The sequence below is a fragment of the Anabrus simplex genome, chromosome 2 (assembly GCF_040414725.1).
Source record: "Anabrus simplex isolate iqAnaSimp1 chromosome 2, ASM4041472v1, whole genome shotgun sequence".
Lineage (NCBI taxonomy): Eukaryota > Metazoa > Arthropoda > Insecta > Orthoptera > Tettigoniidae > Anabrus > Anabrus simplex.
In genome coordinates, this window is record NC_090266.1 from 264,205,561 (window position 1) to 264,228,331 (window position 22,771).

General features: G+C 41.7%; 1 protein-coding gene across 4 annotated transcripts in view; it reads left to right on the top strand.

Annotated features, from left to right (window-relative positions):
- Positions 1 to 22,771, top strand: part of bbg (big bang) — a 263,462-nt gene that overhangs the window by 160,344 nt on the left and 80,347 nt on the right. For 2 of the 4 annotated variants that reach the window (XM_067140566.2, XM_067140570.2), the window contains exon 1: positions 21,564 to 21,699. The exons of the other annotated variants lie outside the window; for them this stretch is intronic. The gene's annotated coding sequence lies outside the window, so the exon portion shown is untranslated. Of the gene's footprint in view, positions 1 to 21,563; positions 21,700 to 22,771 lie in introns of those variants that run through there. 4 annotated transcript variants of the gene reach the window in all.

A 22,771-nucleotide genomic window follows, 5' to 3' on the forward strand; every position in this document is an offset into this window, starting at 1 on the left:
AGGAAGGACAAAAGCACAGAAAAGCATGTGGAAATTCAAAACATAGGTTTGGAAAATTGCCCTTATTGCGCTCTATATTCAAGATATCGAACTAAAATTTGGTAACAATATACCTCGGACTAGGGCGGTTCACTTACGATTAAATCCCAAAAAGGAGCTTGTACACCTGCAGTATACTGCCCTCCTCCGGAACAGTCGTCAGTTGCTTGTGGATATAATAAGGAAATACTCTATGTAATTATTATTTGATTATACAGCCTTTGTAAGGCAACACCTCCGCCCCCCCCCCATCCCGATGAGGGTGTGTGGCGTATGTCGTATATGGAAAACAGCATGTTACTTTGATGGAATATAGTGGTGTGTGAATTGCAGGAATGTTGGGGCAGCAAAAATACCCAGTCCCCGAGCCAAGGGAATTAACAGTTTACAGTTACAATCCAATGACCCAGCTGGAATAGACCACGACGCCTCGAGGCCCGAAGGCCAAGACACTGACCACTTAGCCGTGGAGCCGGACTAGGGGCAGCCATCGCAATTACCGAAAGCCAGTTTTCGAACTTTTGAGTTCAGAATCATTTTATAGTCCTGGTCAAGCATGCGCTATACCGCATAAATGTTTTAGACTAATAAATAGTTTCGTCATCCTATGCATCAATTCTGGACCAGATCTGTAGCCTGTAGAATAATAATGAATGTACGAAACTTATCAGATGGAGAAAATAGATTCTATACGGGAAACATTTGAAAATCTTAGACGCCTTTGGCACACAAATTTAAATCTCCCGATTTCTAGATCGGTACAGTAACCATTACAAACAAAACTACCAACGTACGAGAAATTCCGCCCTGCCAACTCGTGATTTCTTTGGCGCGAAAATATTAATGCCCTTGTGTATTGGTAGGTACAGGAAATAAGTGACAGTTTTAAAAGGGATTCCTTGCTGGACGTAACTTTGTGCAGTGAGACTATTTTTAGTTTTATTGACAAATATGTTCATAAAACCTTTGTGATGTAGGAAAATGTATAGTTTTTATCAACATGAGGGCTTGTGGCTTTTATTCTACACCTTCCTTTGAACAATACATGGGAGATAGTGGGTTCGAACCCCACTGTCAGCAGCCCTGAAGATGCTTTTCCGTAGTTTCCCATTTTCACACCAGGCAAATGCTGGGGCTGTTCCTTAATTAAGACCACGGCTGCTTCCTTCCCACTCCTAGGCCTTTCCTATCCCATCGTCGCCATAAGACCTATCTGTGTGGGTGCTACGTAAAGCCACTAGCAAAAAGAAATTAATAATAATAATAATAATAATAATAATAATAATAATAATAATAATAATATATTTATAGCCCAATACAACTCTCACTAATCCACCATAAACAACTACCCCTCTAGTTATGTTATACAATAAAAAAGATAATCTTCTAAATGGTGAGATTACCTCATACTAAATTATTAAACATTTTCAATCAGAAACATATTTTTAAAATATGGTTAGGTTATCTAAAACATCCCAATGTACCAGTTAATGTTAATACTACTAGAACAAAAATTACATATGAGACTTTTTTGAAAATTGTATCTGTTTTATGTATCTCACGTCAACACTAATCTCTTGTTCGGAATCTGGACGGTTTTTGCCTTGTTCGCACTCTGGACTGTTCGCAATTCAGACACAACCTGGAGTACGCCCCTAATATTTCAAGTCCCGTTGCTGCATGGACGTTGGGAAACCCTGACAGACTGCTAACAATTTTACTGTGATCGCAAGTGGGACACTCTCTTCGCAATCTTTTTTCCTCTGTAATGGGAGTGATAGCAAATGGGACAAATTTTGCTGTGGTCACAAATGGGACACAACCGTTAAAAACAGAGGAACACATGATTGTACAACAGAACAGATGCCATCACAAGACAGTGTAGCTCAGTACAATAATTTCACCTGTTAGTTAATAAGTGGCTCATGAGTCGCTGTGGGCAACTGAACACGAATTACGACTGCGATTGTTTCACCTACCTCGAATGCTGGAGAGAACACTATTATCAATTTGACTTATTCCGTGAAGAAGTACTTCAATGATTTTCGTATCAGAAGCATATCTGATTTTATGTGAGCAACTGTTATAGCGAAGGAAAGAAAAAGAACCTTTCTAGAAGTGGTTGTGATTACTGTTTTAGGAGGAAATACAACTGGGTAACCATCCTCGTAGCCTTGTGGTAATCATTCTTATGATGCATCTATTTATGCTGATTTAAAGTCATATTTTGGTGGCCATTGTTTGCTTACAAGTGTTTGTTAGTACAGTTTGCAGCTGTCAAGTTCTGCTCTAACCCTCATTATTTCCGCACTTGGACGTCCCCTTGAGCTGCTCACGTTCTTGTATATCGCTCAGCTTCTTCGCCCTTGAGCTAGAGGACAGTTTGTATGTGGAATGAATGCAGATTTCATTCTGCCCAGTTACTGGAGACTGAAGGCGGCAACCATTCATCTCCGTATAGACAGCGGACAATGTCGCCTTTCTCCTGCATACATTGACCTTTAAAGGTGAAGAAAACGTGGCTCCTCATGTCCTCCCAGCAGACTAATATAAAACGGAATCTCCAGCTACATCACTATTGCATGTCCATTTTGCCTTTTCTTCTTCCAAAACACGGCCGTTTCCACCTTCTTACACCAGTTCTCCAGTAACACTTTGATGAACTCTTCTTGGATAACGAGACAAACACAAGAATGAACGAATTTCAATGGCGTCTCTAGTCATTACCGCGAAAAAGGTCTCACTTTTTCACTCCCCACTGTGTGACAATATGGAGGCTTTGATAATCTGTTGCAATTTCTTCGTGTGAGGGCATTAAGTAAAGAATAAAATTTGATTTTAGCCTACGTAAAGTGGTGAGTTTTCGTGGGGTTATGCATTTTGTCTGTTTTCATTAAGAGAGAGAACAATGGTTGTTCAGCGTCAGAATATTAAATGACAGATTCTGGTCCAGATCTGGAATCCGAATTCCTTTTCCCCTCTCCTCCATTATTTAATGCGATGTCCTGGGTAAAAGAGAATGAAAACTGAAATGCAGCAATCAGTTGATATATCTATAGTAAATACAGTAAAACTTATTTCTGTGAGGAATGTAGGGCTTTCATGCGACATGACTTGACCTTCTCCGCCGTAAGGCGCGCGAGTTTCCAAAATACGTGCTGAGTATGTTTTGGTTGACATAAGTATGCGAAGATTTCTTTTTCCAACATGAAGGACACTAACATATCCAGAATAATTAACAAACACTTAATGGGCTGCTTATCATTCCTGGAACACCCTACACTACGTCTTTCAGTTGTGATTTTAGGTTGATGATTCTTATATTTCGAAGGTAGCTGTTGGCCCTGCCGTTTTTAGTTAATTTCCATACAGTTGGAAAAAGCGTATCTCCATAATTCCTTCAACGGAATGCTTCCGGAAAACATTGGCGGCGTTTCTCTGGTGAGTTTGATGGGACAGTCGACCGAACTGACTCGAGTAAACTACGTACAACTGGTCATGAACACCACTTGCTTAGTTCTAGACCAACGGTGGAGGAAAAGATAATATCACTGAAAGTCGACCAATTTATCTGTAAGAAATAATCACAAATACGGTGAGTCTCGTATCTGGAACCAGGTTATATTCAAACTATAGCCCTGGTCCACCAAACAATGAGAAACATGCTGAGGTCTAACGCGGATACATTTGAAGATCTAAAGGGAGAAAAATGGTATATGTGGAAGGTAGACCTACTGAACTGGCAGACTGCGAACTGTGACAATGATGGATTCTAGAGGAGACATGAGTTTATGTACGGCTATCGTTCCTGAAAGAACGTAACTTTTTCAGATGAGAACTCCTCTTTGTCTCCTTAGTCTTCAGGATGGAATGTCAGTAGCCTAGCCACTGTGCTAAATGCGCCAGCGAATGTAATGTAATGTAATGTAATGCAATGTAAGATTTCTCCGAACACATTCAACCTCAAAGTGCGCTTTTAAATAGACCGTACGTCCTGAACTTCCCCTTTCGAACTTCTGTATCAACAATAATATCAAGTAAGTCTAGGGATCTACTCCAGAATAACAAAATATCTTCAAGAAACAGACATGAAATATGCTCCTCAAATAACTGTGCAGTTGTATAAACGTCTGTCTGTGTAGGCTTATATGAATGCATCAAATTGTAACTCGCTAATTGATCAAACATGGGTCAGACGCTAAAAAATGTAATACTGAAAACAATAAGTTTTAATTCGGCGCTCTCGTATAATAACAAGCAGGCGCTGCAATTGAAATTGAAGGAGCTCAAATTCGATATACACGTATGTGCAGATGAACCACGAGGAAAAAAAAAAGGAGCATTCTGACTCGCCCTGGAGTATGAGTTAATGGAATGGGACTTCTTGTACACACACCATTCATTTTAATCATTCTTGTTGAACTCTTAAAATAATATTGAAATATGCTAATGAGAAATGCATGAAGCAGTCTGAACTCATTTCTTTTCGCCTGCTTTTGCTATGTATCGCATATTCAGCCAAACTGTGCAGAGGAAACCTATTACCCTCGGTGTTTCTGCGGGGCACTTGTTCCCTTAGTCCAATCCGGTTATGCAAGCGTGTCGGGCAGAGAAGACGCGAGGTTAGTGGAGACTGCGATAGATAGATCACTCCATTGGAGACCAGAGTAGGCGAAATCTGTAACGTAATTATACGCCAACCACGTGAAGAAGAAGAAGAAGAAGAAGAAGAAGAAGAAGAAGAAGAAGCATCCTTCCCTGTATTTTCCTTTTAATTTTTTTTCCTTCATAAAACTAGGAGTTGAACCTGTCCTAATGGTGGGGGGAGTAATTACAGGCTATGTAGGAAACTGGTTTCTTAATCGTAAAAGTGTTTGGAACCATTTTTGGTCTCATTTTGTCCCTTCGACAGACCTATGCTTGTTTAATTCTTTTGACAGTATGCAGAAATTCGACCAGAAGTAGACCCACCGATTTCGGTAGCTGCAGTCGCTTAAGTGCGGCCAGAGTATGCAGTATTCGGGAGATAATGGGTTCGAACCCCACTGTCGGCAGCCCTGAAGACGGTTTTTCGTGGTTTCCCATTTTAACACCAGGCAAATGCTGGGGCTGCACCTTAAGGCCACGGCCGCTTCCTTCCCACACCTAGCCCTTTCCTGTCTCCTCGTCGCTATAAGACCTGCCTGTGTCGGTGCGACGTAAAGCAACTTGTAAAAAAAAAAGTAGGCCTCTGAAACTTCATTCATTACTATTTACTTTTAATGACATCATAGCTTACATAATTAATGATCTGAAACTAACCTGAAACTGGTATTCGTTTTAGATTCTTTGTCTAGATAGATAGATAGATGGATAGGTACATGTCTTGGTTTGTAATCAGCTGCACTACACATAGGGCTGAAATTCTACCATTAATTCATATGATTTATTCATAAGTCACCCTTGAAATAAAAGTTTACGTGCCAGGTTGACAAAATGAACTTCACCAAGTGGACAGGTTGGGATGGACAAAGAGAAAGTAGTTTCACTGAGTTGATGGACTTCTCACTAAGTTTTGGAGGTGCGCTTGATGGCAAGTGATGTCAAAGAGAATGTCAGGTCAAGGACCTCTGGTTCGGTAGACAGCGAGTCGGGCATCTGATCATCGACGACTGCCTTCATGTCGTTTTTAGAGAATTTCCAGCTTATGAGCCCTTAGTAAGCACCTGAATATGTCTGAGTAGTTTTAAGTATTGGAAAATTCAAACCAAAATAGAACAATTGTTAGAGATCGAAAGGATGACACTTCATTTAATAGCTTGAAGCATCCTGATAATCATTCCTATGTAAGAGGGCAAATCTTGTCAAATAAAACTTGAGTTATACTCAGTGACATAGTCGCTAGCATCTCATCAAGGCGGTTGGAGCTTGAATCCTGGCAAATACATGTGGGATTTCTAAAACGTCTAGTCATCGTGGTTCGAATTCTATATGAAGATATAGGTCTAAAGGATGCTTGTAAAATTACAAGCTTGCTTAGATCTACGACCTTAAGCTGTCATACAGTTATCTGTAGCACTGTGCATAACTGTAAGAGAGTCATTGGAAGATTTCTATAAGTTCTCAGGGAATCGAAAACTATAAAAATATATTCGTGGTGTAAGAAGATAGAGACAAACCTAATTTGCCCAGATTCGAACCTTAGATAAAAGCGTTAAATTTGAGCGATTACTGCAGAGGTCATCATTGCCAAACTTTACCAGATTAGGATCGTTAACAGATCTTAAGTACCGCAGCTCCTTTGTCAAATACGTATCGCCGGTCTGAGTGGCTCAGACAGTTGAACCGCTGGCCTTCCGACCCCAACTTGGCAGGATCGATCCTGGCTCAGTCCGGTGGGATTTGAAGGTGCTCAAATACGTCAGCCTCGTGTCATTAGATTTACTGGCACGTAAAAGAACTCCTGCGGGGATAAATTCCGGCACCTCGGCGTCTCCGAAAACCGTAAAGTAGTTAGTGGAACGTAAAAACAAAATACATTATTATTATTATTATTATTATTATTATTATTATTATTATTATTATTATTATTATTGCATGACAGTTGATACACATACACATATGAAGTTAATAAATTACACTTGAGCTCTCAGCTAATTGTATTTTCCAATCAGGGAAGTATTTCTGCCGGATCCCATTTCTCCTTCGTCTATGACTGCGCCAATCGTGCTTGCAAATAATACGATATGCCTTGATAAATATGGCTAGCCCAAAGAGAGCAATACTTTTGGGTGAAGAATTGCGGGATACTAAGCTAGTCTTTTGGATTTATATATAAAAATAATCTGGGGTAAATTGCATGTGCCTCTTTTCCAGTAATGAACGTAGAAAAGCACGAGAGTCATCTTCATTTGGAACAGCCTCCGGAAGTCGCGAATGTTACCGCGGTCAGGGTTAGCGTCGCTCAATCTTGGCACTTTGATTCATATGGTACTGGCATTGAGTAAGATAGGTGTAGTATAAGTTCTTGAAATAAGAAGTTAAATCAGATAGTTGATATGAGGTGTATCCCACTGATGCGCACGTGATCTTCCCAAGCGCTGGGTGTGCCCGTCAGGCATTGCACTGGACCCATACCTGCACGTCTGGCACCAAGCTTGCAATTTACATGGGTGTGACGAGACTGAATGTGGACCGCGTGTGCGACTAGCCAGCTCGTCAACCTCAGCGAAGAGTTCCGCATGCCTCTTTTGCTCCCCCACCACCACCACCACCACCACCACCACCCACAAGACGTAACTTGTGTTTACACATCCAGATTGCACGTGCAATGAATAACACAGGTAAGGTCCGGTTAGTGACACTGCACAAGAAGTTGTGCCAGGTGATAATGTTATCCCGTGCATCACCATGACGCTTGAGCTGGTAATATCCCCCGAGGTCAACCTAACGTAACTGCCAGAGATGCGTCAGATTTCACACCACCAATAAACGACACTAAACTGAGAAATGTTGGGTGGAAATAATGTTCAGCCATATACTGTACCGTGTTTACAGGTAGAGTAACAGAATGATGATCCGGAGGTACAGGGCTCAGTCGCAGAGAGAGTTTCACGGACGTAATAAAATTTCCAACGTACTCGGGACATATAAAACACTACTGAGTGGATGTGAACTCAGACCGACAAATTTTCCAAAGTTATTCAGGGATATTGGCGGAACATATAAAGAATCCATGGTCGCTGGTGACTGATAAGTAGGGCCTACTGCGTGATTGCATTTCTTTCTTAAACTCTACTCCCTGTGAGCTTGCATCCGGGAGGTAGTGGGTTCGAACCTCACTGTCGGCAACCCTGAACATGGTTTTCCGTGGTTTCCCCATTTCCACACCAGACTGTACCTTAAGGCCACGGCCGCTTCCTTCCCATTCCTAGGCCTTTCATATCCCACCGTCGCCATAATACCTATCTGTGTCGGTGCGACGTAAAGCGAATTAAAAAAACTCGACTCACGTCTCCTGGCGACCATCGTGGGAGTAAGTTGTTTCCCGTATCGTGGATGTTCAGCCACTGTTCTTTTTGTCCTTCTGTTTTGCGTTCTATGATCAGTTATTTGTTAACTCTTGTGTTTGAACAGAGATAGTCGAAATTGTTATTCGGAACTTCGAAACTTTCTGGAATGACGTATTTATTTCACAGAAAGACACCTGCCTCATGAATTGTTTTTTTTTTTTCATGTAATTTGTCGCCATTCACAATTCATCCTGCTGATAGCATTTTTGTTCATCTCCAACCTCTAACCAAACCAAACCAAACCAAACCAAACCCCATGGCGCAACAGCCCGGAAGGGTCTTGGCCTCCCAAGCACCCGCTGCTAAGCCCGAAGGCCTGCAGATTACGAGGTGCCGTGTAGTCTGCACGACGAATCTTCTCGGCCGTTGTTCTTGGCTTTGTAGACCTGGACCGCTATCTCACCGTCAGTAGCTCCTCAATTGTAATCACATAGGCTGCGTGAACCTCAAACCAGCCTGGCCGGAAATCGAACTCGAGGCCTCCGGGTAAGTGGCAGTTACGCTACCCCTACACCGCGGGGCTGGCTTCTCTGCTCATCATCGCCCAGTACTTATCCTCCTGGAGTTTGTCCTACACTCTTTGTCCTCAATCGGGGACATTGATTTTATTTTACTCTTAAAAATGAATTCGGACATTCCTGGCTACCATCTAGCGTTGATATTTTAATCTGTACCGCGGAAACAAGGCTAAGAATCCAAAAGGCAGTGCACATTCGTCCAGATGGCTGAGCGAGCAAACCATCAATGTAAATGTTAATGACATAATTGTGAAATACTTACGAAATAATGTTATAATGTTTTTTTGTGGTCATTTTGTGAATAGTCCGTAACACTCGAGATGAAATGTTTTACTGGAGGGCCTGAGTTGCAACTGCCCTAAATTGGTCACACTGGGTCAGTACTGATAGAAATACTAGGCGACAAACTTAGAAATCGCACCTTGGATATTTTTTTTACAAGTTGTTTTACGTCACACCGACACAGATAGGTCTTAAGGCGACGATGAGACAGGGAAGGGCTAGGAAGGGAAGGAAGCGGCCGTGGCCTTAATTAAGGTAGCCCCAGCATTTGCCTGGTGTGTAAATGGGAATCCACGGAAAACCATTTTCAGGGCTGCCGACGGTGGGGTTCGAGCCCACTATCTCCCGAATACTGGATACTGGCCGCACTTAAGCGACTGCAGCTATCGAGCTTGGTGGATTTTTTTATTTACGGCTCAATAAAGGTTAATTACCGATTTTAATATATTTTAATTTCACACATGAAAGGTTATAAACTGCATAGTACCTATATTTTCTAATTGCTGAAGAAGGAGAATGTCTGATTTTGAATCTGATGACCAAGGAGGAAATACTGAAGTCTCTTGAATTCAGAAATCGTCTCTCGGAAGAACTGACGGAACGTGTCATACATTCGAATAACATCATAGTACTGTAGTTCCTTTGAAGAAGATAACGAACTGACCAGAAAAAATGACCAGCTACCCTCTGCGGCAGAGAGAAGTTCCGGGCCTAATACTCGTTAAAAGGAACATAAAAACTACTACTACTAAAACGTTTTCATTCTTCCCCTAAAGGGGGAGACGGGCCTCTTAGACGGTGACGCCGTCTCTCAGGCCGGGAGATTTGTTGCGGTGAAGGAGATGCACGGAGAAGGTGAGGGGGTTGGCGGCCGTGGCCTATACTAGGAACTGTCCCGGTATTCGTCTTAGTGTAGGAGAATGGAAAACCACGGAAAACCATTCTCAGGACAGCCGACGGTTGGGGCCAGCCGTGAGGTCCTGCCCTGTCCCGTCTCCCGAAAGCAGAGGCTTAGAGCCGCGGCTGGACATAATAATCCAAGTCGTAGTAAATATGTCCGTAGCTACAGAAGAAATACTATTTTAGACCTGATGTACTCAAATGAGGACGCTCCAAAATTCGAAATAAAAAGCACAAGAACATATTTTGAAATTACATTTTCATTTTTTTGTCGCCTATGAAGGTCAGCACTTTGTCGTATAAGTCAAAACATTCCTAGAGATTTTTTTTTAGATTCAAGAGACTAAAAGGTTATTACAGAGTACTGTAAGCTATATCAGATGTAGACGCTTAGATAGTCGACACTGTCTTTCCTAGAAGTATACAGTGGTAGCTTAGGTATTGGGTTTCCCAGTACCACGATTATTGCTACCTCACAAATGAGTAGAAATTACAGTTCTGTTTAATCAAGAAAAATGTTGCACATATATATTTATTCAATCATGCTAAATCTGTCCTAAATTTATTAGATGATTCAACGGACGTTTTCTTCAACTCTTCCGTATGCGATATCTGGCAGTATAATAGTCTTGTAAGATCCTCTTCTTACTACCTTGCAGCTGAATCCTGTGTTTGTTGGAGATCAACTAGATATCCGTTGAAATGAAGTGGTAACATTTTATCTTCCCCTGTTACTACTGCTGCTACTACTACTACTACTACTACTACTACTACTACTACTACTACTACTACTACTACTACTACTACTACTACTACTACTACTACTACTACATTTCAGGCAATGGAAAATATACGGTCAACGATTTCATATACTAACTGCACACGGAGACTATCTGATGAACTGTAAATAATAATAATAATAATAATAATAATAATAATAATAATGTTGTGTGTTAAACGTCCTTTCAGTGGCTATAAACTTAGCTTGAATACAAGTTCGTTAACTGAATTAACTGATCCTTCACCGTGTTTCATAGAAAGTTTTGAAGATTTCACCTAGAGTTCCGAATTTGGCTTACGCCATGCACAACTCTTCCTACCTAAACCAAATAAGTTTATTTTTCATCCATCAGTGAAAAGAACAGTTTTCCAAAATTGAAAGTCCTAATTTATGTGCTTCACAGCAAACTATGTTCTTCTCCTTCTGTTAACCTCACTAATAAAATGTTTCTAGCTACTGGGCCGTGGTGATTATGTTTTCTCAACATATTTCTCACTTTTTCAGGATAACATTTCATACGTAAACACTTTTCAGCCTCTAGAGCCAACTTAGGTGCGGATAATTTTGGATCAGTCTTCACTTTAAGTAACCAGCGTTTATCTTTATGACAGCCTGTGCATTGCAATGAGGTATGTTCACCAATCTGGCGATTTCTCTTGAAGATTTTCCCGCCGATGATGGTCTGTGATCAGCTTACATTCATTTACAGAACTTCGAGCACCCAATGCAGTCATAGATAAGCAGTTCTCTCTGTAGAAGTGAAGCACAACTTCAAGGGAGCATGATTCAGTAGGAATGGGAAGTTAATCTTGTATTTGTTTGCTTTGTTTCCTCTAGAAGAGGACTGTACGAGTTTTACTGTGACGTTGGATTGTTGCAAAATAAAATTACAATATTTATTTTACATGCAATGTGTAGTTCTTTGAAACTAATGTTTTAATACATAATGTTGCGGGCATTAGAACATGCAGATTTCGGTTCGGTGAATCAATAAATTTACTCTACCTCCTTGGATACTAGGTGATTGTTCACTGTACTAGTTTTATTTTGACCGGGCGAGTTGGCCGTGCGCGTAGAGGCGCGCGGCTGTGAGCTTGCATCCGGGAGATAGTAGGTTCGAATCCCACTATCGGCAGCCCTGAAGATGGTTTTCCGTGGTTTCCCATTTTCACACCAGGCAAATGCTGGGGCTGTACCTTAATTAAGGCCACGGCCGCTTCCTTCCAACTCCTAGGCCTTTCCTGTCCCATCGTCGCCATAAGACCTATCTGTGTCGGTGCGACGTAAAGCCCATAGCAAAAAAAAAAAAAAAGTTTTATTTTGAGTCACTATATACTGTATTTCCCACTAGATTGGTGGGTGTTCGTTGAGACGGTCGCGCCTCCGTTAAATAGTACAGTTCCTACCGTACCCGGTATTTGGATTGTTATACGATATCTCGTTGGAAAAGTAGTTATGGTCTGGTATAATATGCAGGATATAAGAATACGGACGGGTACTGATATCAAGGCATTATAGAACGGATCTTTAGAAATACACTGAATGTAGGAATCGCCTGTCCCGCACGGTTTCTCTTTTCATACCAGGGGATGCTAGGGCTATTCCTCTCTCACGGCCACACCCGCTTCCTTCGCAATCAAAGCTATTTTATATACCACATCGTCGCCGAAAACCTAATGTGACTCTAAACCACTAACTTACTTCCTCTCAGTCTCGGTTTTCGTAGCAGTCAAATAAGGGCACGAGTAATCCAAGTAATGCTATGCAGTTTTCTGTACCTTTCTGTTATTATTGCAGTTCCATAATGATATACGCCAAGGGCCGTAGCCGTGTTGAAACACCGGATCCTGTGAGATCTCCGAAGTTAAGCAACTTTGGGTGTGGTCAAGATTTGGATGGATTGCCACGCGCTGTTGGTGGGGGTGAGGGAATGGAGGAGCGGAAAGAAACTGGCCATCCTACCGTACGTAAACTCCGGCTCAGGCACACCTCTGCGGAGGTTCGGACCTGCCTTCGGGAAATAATATACTGTATATCCTACTAACATATCCTTGTAACATCGATTGGATTACTTCTGCTCCATTTGACTGTCACAAATATTGGAAAATAGCAGGTTAGCTCTTATTTTCGACTTATAAATGATCTTCCGTCCAATGCCCCGATGTCCAAATGCACCCATATTTCTACAACGTGTGCATTCACTTTCTGTGTAAGAAAATGTTTTTTAATGTCTGTAATCAGTGTCGTCTACATACTTCAAAACAGTGATATTCCATGGAGTTCACGGTCTAATCTTCTCATTTTAACTATCCTCGTAATAAGCACACCTGTGTTGCGGCTTCATTTTGCTGACCCGTTACTGCATTTACCCGAGGCACAAACCTGCAAGCGAGATTAGCTGTAACCTGCCTGAGCACCGACTGTTTTTATGACAGATCTAATGCCTTTTCTTTGTGTCTTCATAGATTTTGAACGCGGACATCGCACGAATCACGTGGCGTAGGTGTTGTCAGTAATGGCCCACTACTGCATGTACTTTTTTTTATAATATTTCGTACCGGCCATTCTCTCATTAAATTTCGAAATTTATGAGAAAACGAGTATGTATCAATTAAAATATAGATACTGATTCACGAATACATAATATAATTCGTACCAGGACATTTCTGTCCCAAAATCCCAAGCGGGCTGGCTACGCGGTGTGCGTCACGTAGCTGGGAGTTCGCTTGCATTCGGGATGTGGTGGGTTGGAATCGAATTGCTTGCAGCCCTGAAGGTGATTTTATGTTGTTTCCCACTTTCAAATAAGGCAATTACTAGGGCTGTGTCTTAATGCCACGGTCGCTTCCTTCCTTGGCCTAGCCCTTTCCTGACTCATAGCCGCCAAAATCCCATCTACGGTAGGTTGGTGCGACGTTAAGCCACTAGCAGGAAAGAATGTACTTCCAAACGTTTTACATAGAAAATCCTTTTGTTTTTGAGAGAGTATGCTCACCAAGCTTGAAATGGGTTGTGATCTCAGGTCTTGGTGCTCACCCTGACCTCGTGCTACACCCTCTTCGCGGATCTGTACAGTAGAAAGGTTTTGCTAATGTAGACAGGGATAAAAAAACGTGTGCTATTTGTCCAGATGTGTTCATCTCAGCTGTTTACCAGCAGAGCACGCGTGCCTGTCTCTTGCTGCTCGCCTATTGTTCTTAACATCTGAAAGTAGACTTGTTCCCTGATGACGTCCGTCATATCTGCAGCCATTCTTTTACAATCGTGTCGCCCGTTTCGTCCTGGGAGATGGAAGTAGGACAGAAGTCAGCTCATCGTTCTCTCACAATACTATCAATACTGATCTGCATTTAGGGCAGTCGCCCAGGTGGCAGATTTCCTATCTGTTGCTTTCCTAGCCTTTTCCGAAATGATTTCAAAGAAATTGGAAATTTATTGAACATCTCCCTTGGTAAGTTATTCCAATCCCTAACTCCCCTTCCTATAAATGAATATTTGCCCCAGTTTGTCCTCTTGAATTCCAACTTTATCTTCATATTGTGATCTTTTCTACTTTTATAGACGCCATTCAAACCTATTCGTCTACTAATGTCATTCCACGCCATCTATCCGCTGACAGCTCGGAACATACCACTTAGTCGAGCAGCTCTTCTTCTTTCTCTCAATTCTTCCCAACCCAAACATTGAAACATTTTTGTAACGCTACTCTTTTGTCGGAAATCACCCAGAACAAATCGAGCTGCTTTTCTTTGGATTTTTTCCAGTTCTTGAATAAGGTAATCCTGGTGAGGGTCCCATACACTGGAACCATACTCTAGTTGGGGTCTTACCAGAGACTTATATGCACTCTCCTTTACATCCTTACTACAACCCCTAAACACCCTCATAACCATGTGCAGAGATCGGTACCCTTTATTTACAATCCCATTTATGTGATTACCCCAGTGAAGATCTTTCCTTATATTAACACCTGGATACTTACAATGATCCCCAAAAGGAACTTTCACCCCATCAACGCAGTAATTAAAACTGAGAGGACTTTTCCTATTTGTAAAACTCACAACCTGACTTTTAGCCCCGTTTATCATCATACCATTGCCTGCTGTCCATCTCACAATATTTTCGAGGTCACGTTGCAGTTGCTCACAATCTTGTAACTTCTTTATCACTCTATAGAGAATAACATCATCCGCAAAAATCCTTACCTCCGATTCCACTCCTTTACTCATATCATTTATATATATAAGAAAACATAAAGGTCCGATAACACTGCCCTGAGGAACTCCCCTCTCAACTATTACAGGGTCAGACAAAGCTTCACCTACTCTAACTCTCTGAGATCTATTTTCTAGAAATATAGCAACCCATTCAGTCACTCTTTTGTCTAGTCCAATTGCACTCATTTTTGCCAGTAGTCTCCCATGATCCACAAGTAATAGTTAAGGATGCATCGGGTTCATAAAGAAACGCTTAGGCTTAGTGTTCTCTTTGTGTATACGTCGGCATTTTAAGAGTAAGGTTTCATCATAAAATACTGCATTCAGTTTGTTAGTATGTCGTGTAGCTACGACTCTAACGGAGTAAGGAATGTGCCTACCATGCATTATGTTTATCTAAAATTTTAAAAGCTTTAGTTCAAGTGTTCGAAGCCGACGCTCTACCTCTCACCGGGAATTGTTGCGCGATGACTAATCCTGTTCTTGGCTCGGCCAGCCCACGAAGGTTTCTCCGTTAACCTCCATCCTCCATTCCAGGCAAAACCACCTTCTAAACGAACTTGAAGCTTTGAAGTGTCGTCATAAGAGTAAATGTATAGTTTCCCACAAAAAAGCACATGGTACTGTATGCTCCTCCCATTTAATATTTTAATGTTATTTGCTTTACGCCCCAATGACTTTTACGGTTTTCAGAGACGCCGAGGTGCCGGGATTTAGTCACGCGGGAGTTCTTTTACATGTCAGTAAATCAACCGACACGAGGCGGACGTATTTGAGCACCTTCAAATAGCACCGGACTGAGCCAGGATCGAACCCGTTAAGTTGGGGGTCAGAAGGCCAGCGCCTCAACCGTCTGATCCATTCAGCCCGGTATTTAATAGTTTATCAGACTTAATGTTAATTATTATCAAATTGTTGAAGCAAACCCTGTGGATACCCACAATAAGCATCGTATCCATAGCTTCAGTTGTTTCTGCGAAAAGTGTACCCATCGAGGAACTTACACAATGCCATGCGCTCCTTCTTTTTTTAAACGACTGTACATCAACTAATCTTTATCATCCTCCCGAGGAACTTCCGTACATTAAAAAAATAACAATATTTTGTAATATTCTGCAGAGTAACTAGATATTAGTAGTACTTGATAAGCATGCATTTACACTTGTGGCATAGAGAGCTAATGCGCCTCTGTAAATATTTTAACTACTGTATTGATAAATAGTTCACTATCCGAGTTGAGTGGCTCAGCAACATCCAGTGCTGGCTTTCTGAGCACAAGTCTGTGTATTTAAATTGCAATCGTCGTGTCGGTAGATTCACCGGCTTGTAAATTAACTGCTGTGGAAAAAAATTCGTGGCACATCGTTGTCTCCGAAAACGGTAGTAGTAGTTAGTGTGACGTAAAACGAGCAACATGATCACAAAGTAAAAATCATCGTATTGAATTTATAGCTCATTCAGATCTTTGCAATCTTTCAAGAATCGTTATGATGCTACCAGTTTGATCTCCTCTCAAGCCAAGAGACTTGAACATTCTACGCTATAGAACGCAAACGTGTACACTCTAATCTACATTACAAATTTAATATAATACACATCATTTTATATAACGCATATTCATTTATTTAACGATTATAAAGGGAATTTCAACAAATCTAGGGATTGTCATGTACCTTCCCTCTCAGTTGACCTGGACTCTTTCCCCAGCTGTGTCACGACGAATTTAAGTTTCGATATGAGGTTTGAAAGGATTGGACTCAGCCTCAGGAATTAAACTGACAACGTGAAGTGGGTTTAAATCCCACTCGTAGCCATTCTACAAGTGGTTTTCCATACCTTTCTCATTTCATATACGGACGAATGTTGTGATACACTCTCCCATCGACCACTAAATAAAAGGGAGCGCTTCCTCTGTTTGACGTAATATTTGCTGAATACCAGTTTTTTTGGTTTGTTTCAAACCGTTGTAGACACTGAGTGAAAATAGCGCATAACCCCTTACGCAAATGTATTACGTACACTTCCTGTCATAAGAAGTAAGAAATCGATTGAAAATTTCTATCGCATAGTATAAAGCACGATCGAAATAAAATATCATAGAGATTACATGGCGAATAATGATGATAATATGATCTCAACTACCGTGTTCAGGCATTTTAATTTGACGCCACTTAGGCTGAAATGAAATGGCGTATGGCTTTTAGTGGCGGGAGTGTCCGAGAACAAGTTCGGCTCGCCAGATGCAGGTCTTTTGATGTGACGCCCGTTGGCGACCTGCGCGTCGTGATGAGGATGAAATTATGGTGAAGACGACACATACACCCAGCCCCCGTGTCAGCGAAATTAACCAATAATGGTTAAAATTCCCGACCCTGCCGGGAATCGAACCCGGGACCCCTGTGACCCAAGGCAAGCACGCTAACCATTTAGCCATGGAGCCGGACGCCATTTAGGCTGCCTGCGTATTCAATTTGACGTTCGGGTTTACTGGGTGGCAGAGCAAATCGGATCTCTGCTGGGAGATCTATGATAGAGTTTTAATTAATTTTGCTGGGTAAACTTCAAATGTGCTAACAGAGATCGTTTACATGCCAACATCAACATGGAGTGTTGAATGGACTCTTTTCCGTCCTTCAAAATATGGCCACCTCTGCGGGGTTTCAACCCACGATCTTGGAATCCTGAGGCCGACACTTTGTCACTTATCCATAAAGAGTAAGGGTGAGGGTTGGGGGAAGTTACTTACCTAGTTAGTGTACGAAGGTTTATCTACTCTTGCCAGTGAATAGTTGCACCTCTATGCCCTTAAGCTGCGTTTACACTAGCAAAACTCCCTCGCGAAAGTCGCTCGGGCGAAACTTACTCGCTGCGAGTGAAATTTCGCACTTCCCAAAGCAGAGCGCAATTCGGAGCGAAATATAGCGCGAGTGGGGCAAGCCGCCTTCGACAAGCCTGAAAGCTTCAGTTCTGGTTTTTCAGCCAACATGGAAACCTGTTTTGTACCTCTATCCGCTGCAGCCGCGTTTTCAATCATATGGATGTCATTTTTGATCGAGAAGGGAAGAAAATCTTGTAAGAAATTGAGGTGTTGCGTTTTTCGTGCCGGTCAATGTAAGTTCTTCACAATGACCCAAGACTGCTTCAAAATAGGTACCGGTTGGTTCAAAAAAATTAATGAAATGACACACTTCTGCATTATAAACCAACAGTAATTGCTTACCTGATCCAGTGACTCTGCTCTTATTTTCTTTCGATCTTTCGCTTCGATATGATCCCAGTAGAGCTTTCATCTTCTCTTTCACTGTAGAAATAGGAAAGTTTAGTTGAGAACTAATTTCCTTCCACGCATCTTCTCTTTTATTGCGATTGAAATAGTTTTTGTTTTTCGGATTCCACACAATCTCTCGATTTTTAGAGCTCGATGAGCTGCAAGCACTGTTCTTGATTCATCCCTCGCGCAACTATGGGGACCACGTTTACACTGCGCGAAATTCGATGAGCGAAATCGCTTGATGCGCGGACAAAAACCGACTGAGCTCCGTCTCGCAGCGAGGGCCCTCACTCCGCAATTACTCATGGGCGAGGGAGCGTCTACACTAGGCGCAATTCCCTCGCGAAATTATTTAGCGAGGAAATTGCGCTTAGTGTAAACTCAGCTTTAGAACGAGCTTAAATGAAAACATTCGCTTCAAATTGCCCTCTTTACACGCTTTTTATCACTGTCTAACCTAACTACGCAAGGTTATTGGCAAAGTGTGTGTTGGACATATGTGTAAAAAAAATGCTATTTATTCATGGCGTCGACCTAACTTGTGAACCTGCGTGTATTTAGAAATGGCGGGAGTGTAAAGTGTTGAATGTGAGGAAAGGAACATTAAGGACGACACAAATACCCAGTCCCCAGGCCAGGGATATTAATCATTGACAATTAAAAACCCCTGGTCAGGCCGGGAATCGAACCCGGGGCCGCCGGGTGACAGGCGGACGCGTTCTCCCCTACACCGCGGGGCCGGACTTCTTCTGCACTAGATTCCGATTAGTTTTTGTGCCAGGAAGTGTCTTCTGCCATATTTTTATTGTTTTAACCCATGACATCGAGGGAAGTAACGATAATACTATGGACGTGTGGATGAACACTACTATACATAGCCCCCATACACCAGGCTGAGAATTTCAGTATATCACGTTGTGATATCTGCAAGTAGGGGTAGACGTTTCGTCAACCTTAACGCTCATCACTGATAAGATAGCGATTAATTCGCTTGATTTGCTGTAACGATGAGTGGCAGCTTTAGAAAAACTGAAAATGTGGCAAGTTGGTCGCACATGTCGTAATCTGCCACGTCATGAGCAAGACTGTTTTGAAACAAAGTTCATGAATCATCTTGCATTACGGTATATTCCTACCTTTCACTCGTTCTCGCCTGATCAATGTTATGAGGAAGACTAGTGTCGTCGTGTTATTATAAGATGATATCCAATACACATAACTTTGCTTACTGTTACGAGTTAATAAACATTCCTTTGATAGCACGAGTAATTTCTAACGAAAAAGGAGAATGCTACACAGCAGCTTACACTTTACGGGAGTGGTGGTGGTTGCCGTAGTCGTCGTCGTCGTCGTCGTCGTCGTCGTCGTCGGACTTCGTGCGTGGTCAACAGCCCAGTGCACTTAGTGTGAACAAGATTACGATGTCGAGTTCTGTAACAGTTGACTGGCAGTTAAAAGTACTTTAATGCGGGGGACACACGTAAGTAGATACATTGGCACATTAATAATAATAATAATAATAATAATAATAATAATAATAATAGCTGGTACGTATACATTATAATTTCATAATGAGGAACAAAGTCCATACTTTGCAGTAATAATTTCCATGACATTTCTGTAGCCTAGATAGCCAATAATGCGTAGTTAATTGATCTGGAATTTGAATTCTCACGCTGACAGAATTCTTAATAATTGGCCTTTTTCTCCTTTCTCCGAATTTATGCTCACCTGCTCCAGGAAAATGCTTGGAAGGGCCTTCCCCCTTCCCTGGTGGAGTATATTTCAATACCATCTCCAACTGAATTACAGTTGTTCACACAGTAATAATTAACGTGCAGTTAGCAAACATTCTAACGCGTTTAACATGTCTTGATTGTATATTAGTCCAGAGATTTTGAGGCGAAGATTTACCAATTACTGAAGGACAGCAGGATAAGAAGTAAAGTTAAGTCCGACAGTCTTTAAAAACCTTACCTTCTTCAATCGAGTATGAATGTTTATTCATATGTAAGGTAACAGGAGAGTCACAAGTATATGTTTCAGGAAACTTTAATCCAAATATACTATTTTCCTCTGCGTATGCATTGAGCTGTTATATAGAGTAAAAACAAAATTAAAAACCGAGTAGGAGACGAAAATATTCGGGGTAATGAAGCTTGTTTACCTGATTGCTGTCAGACTTCAGAGACGAAGTCCACATTATCACCAATGGCTAACCCTGTGGTAGCCCTAAAGGAATGATCTAACAGAACCATCCGCGTATTTAAAGCTAATATTTATTTTAACTGGCATACGTTCCTCGTCCTTCCTTTTTTTTTTCAAAATTATTCACAGATTGACCCAGGTGTCTGATGTGATATTTAGTACGGTAGGAGTTTTGTTTCAGACGTCTCTCTCATAGCGACCACATGTCATCCCGCCTCACATAACGGGTGTGCCGGAATTTGGCGCATGATGGTCGACCTTGTGCAGAAATACTGTTTAGTGACGATAAATATACAGCCTTTTTTGTTATTTAATCATTGTCACACACGCACAGCTGTGTATTGCATATACAGTACGTGTGTTGTAGATTACATGGATGACACAGCCTGTAACCTTAACGGGAGGAACAGACGACTGATTCATTCTTCGTCATGGCCATCCCAAGTGGCCCTGCGAACACCGTGGTTTGTAACCTTTTGCATCTTCGCAAATGTAGAACTATCATTAGAATAGCAGTATTCAGAATAATTTGGAAAACACATTTTTGAACTTCTGGACAATCCTTTGATGATGAAAGGTAGAACATAAACTGTTTATTAAAAATTATAAATAACATTTTGATGTTTGCCTCCTGTTCCACAAACCTTCGTGGCTCAAATTGGCTGATGCTAAAGTGATTTTTGAAACTGAAAATAATGGTAGTGGTTCAGATTTCATGTTGAACTCTTAATATTTAACGTAATATCGAATTGCACTCTGGAACTTTGTCCAGCTTCCGTTCCGTGACCTGCAAAAATTAAAGTGGCTGTCTTTGAAGTTATTGAGTTGAATGTGATTAAGGCATTGCTGTTAATCGTGTTTATGATATTATTATTATTATTATTATTATTATTATTAAAATTGCTGTGGAACGATATCGGTACTTCGGTAATAAATAGTGTTGCAATAAGCCAACCAAGCACAAATTACTTAATAGGGTTTATATTTGCTCTCTCTATGCTTCTGTTATGATCCTCAATAAGTTAATTCCACTACCCATCACTCGGGCTGATAATCATGTGGTTGTGCCCCGTAAAACAATTACTTCCACTAACATGATTCGTGTTTAACAACACTGACGTCATACATTTTATTGTATACCAGTCGGTTCACCTCGGTTATCCTCGATGTACCTCGCGAACGGTTTGAATCGTGCGATTGGATGGCTTGCGCATGCGCAAACGCTATTCGGCTTGTCCTTTGCCACCACCTGTGGCTGTCCCTCTGCGGCCAGTCCAGTCAGTTCGTTAGTGAACAGCTTGCGGTGCTGTGAGATGGTTGAGTTAAGTGCGTGTGAGTCTCGGTGTGCGGGCACGGTGTGTGTGTGTTTATGTGATTATATGCTGGAATTTCGGAGTATCATGGGACGGTAGGATTTATATCAAGTGAACAGGTACTTAAACTGATTTTATTAATACTGACCGTTATATAGTGAAGTCAGGAATGTTATTGGATTATAGCAAGATTCCTGTCCGGAACGTACTTTATTTGATTCTGTTACAGAAAATTTTAAAACAATTCAGAAGATTCATCATCATCATCATCATCAGTTTACCCTCCAGGTTCGGCTTTTCCCTCGGACTGAGCGAGGGATCCCACCTCTACCGCCTCAAGGGCAGTGTCCTGGAGCTTCAGACTCTTGGTCGGGGGATACAACTGGGGAGTATGACCAGTACCTCGCCCAGGCGGCCTCACCTGCTATAGTGAACAGGGGCCTAGTAGGGGGATGGGAAGATTGGAAGGGATAGGCAAGGATGAGGGAAGGAAGCGGCCGTGGCCTTAAGATAGGTACCATCCCGGCATTTGCCTGGAGGTGAAGTGGGAAACCACGGAAAACCACTTCGAGGATGGCTGAGGTGGGAATCGAACCCGCCTCTACTCAGTTGACCTCCCGAGGCTGAGTGGACCCCGTTCCAGCCCTCGTACCACTTTTCAAATTTCGTGGTAGAGCCGGGAATCGAACCCGGACCTCCGGGGGTGGCAGCTAATCACGCTAACCACTACACCACAGAGGCGGCCAGAAGATTCATTTCGATGAAATTGTTTCGTAATTATGTTAGTATCTGCATTTTATGTTCACACTACTTACTGTACTTTCTGTCGTACGTGATTGGCGTAAATTGTTGAATCGCAGCTTGTGTAAAACATTCTTACTTCGACGTACATGTATATTGAACATACATTTTAACTAAAGTTTTCAGCGTTCAGTCTGTAAATCTCCGTGTATGAATTACTAAGCGTCTCAGTAATCTTGATTTTGCAACTATCATTGCCACTTTTCTCTAGTTTCATCCCTCTTAACTTAGAACCACTAAACAGTTTTACGATCATTCATTTTTCCTCCTCCTCCTCCTCTCTTTGTCATCTTACCTTCTAAGACAGAATGAAGTTATTCTGTCCGTAACCTACCCTTATCCATTCTTTTCACCACCACCAAATCCGCAACTTCTAATCATATTAATCAC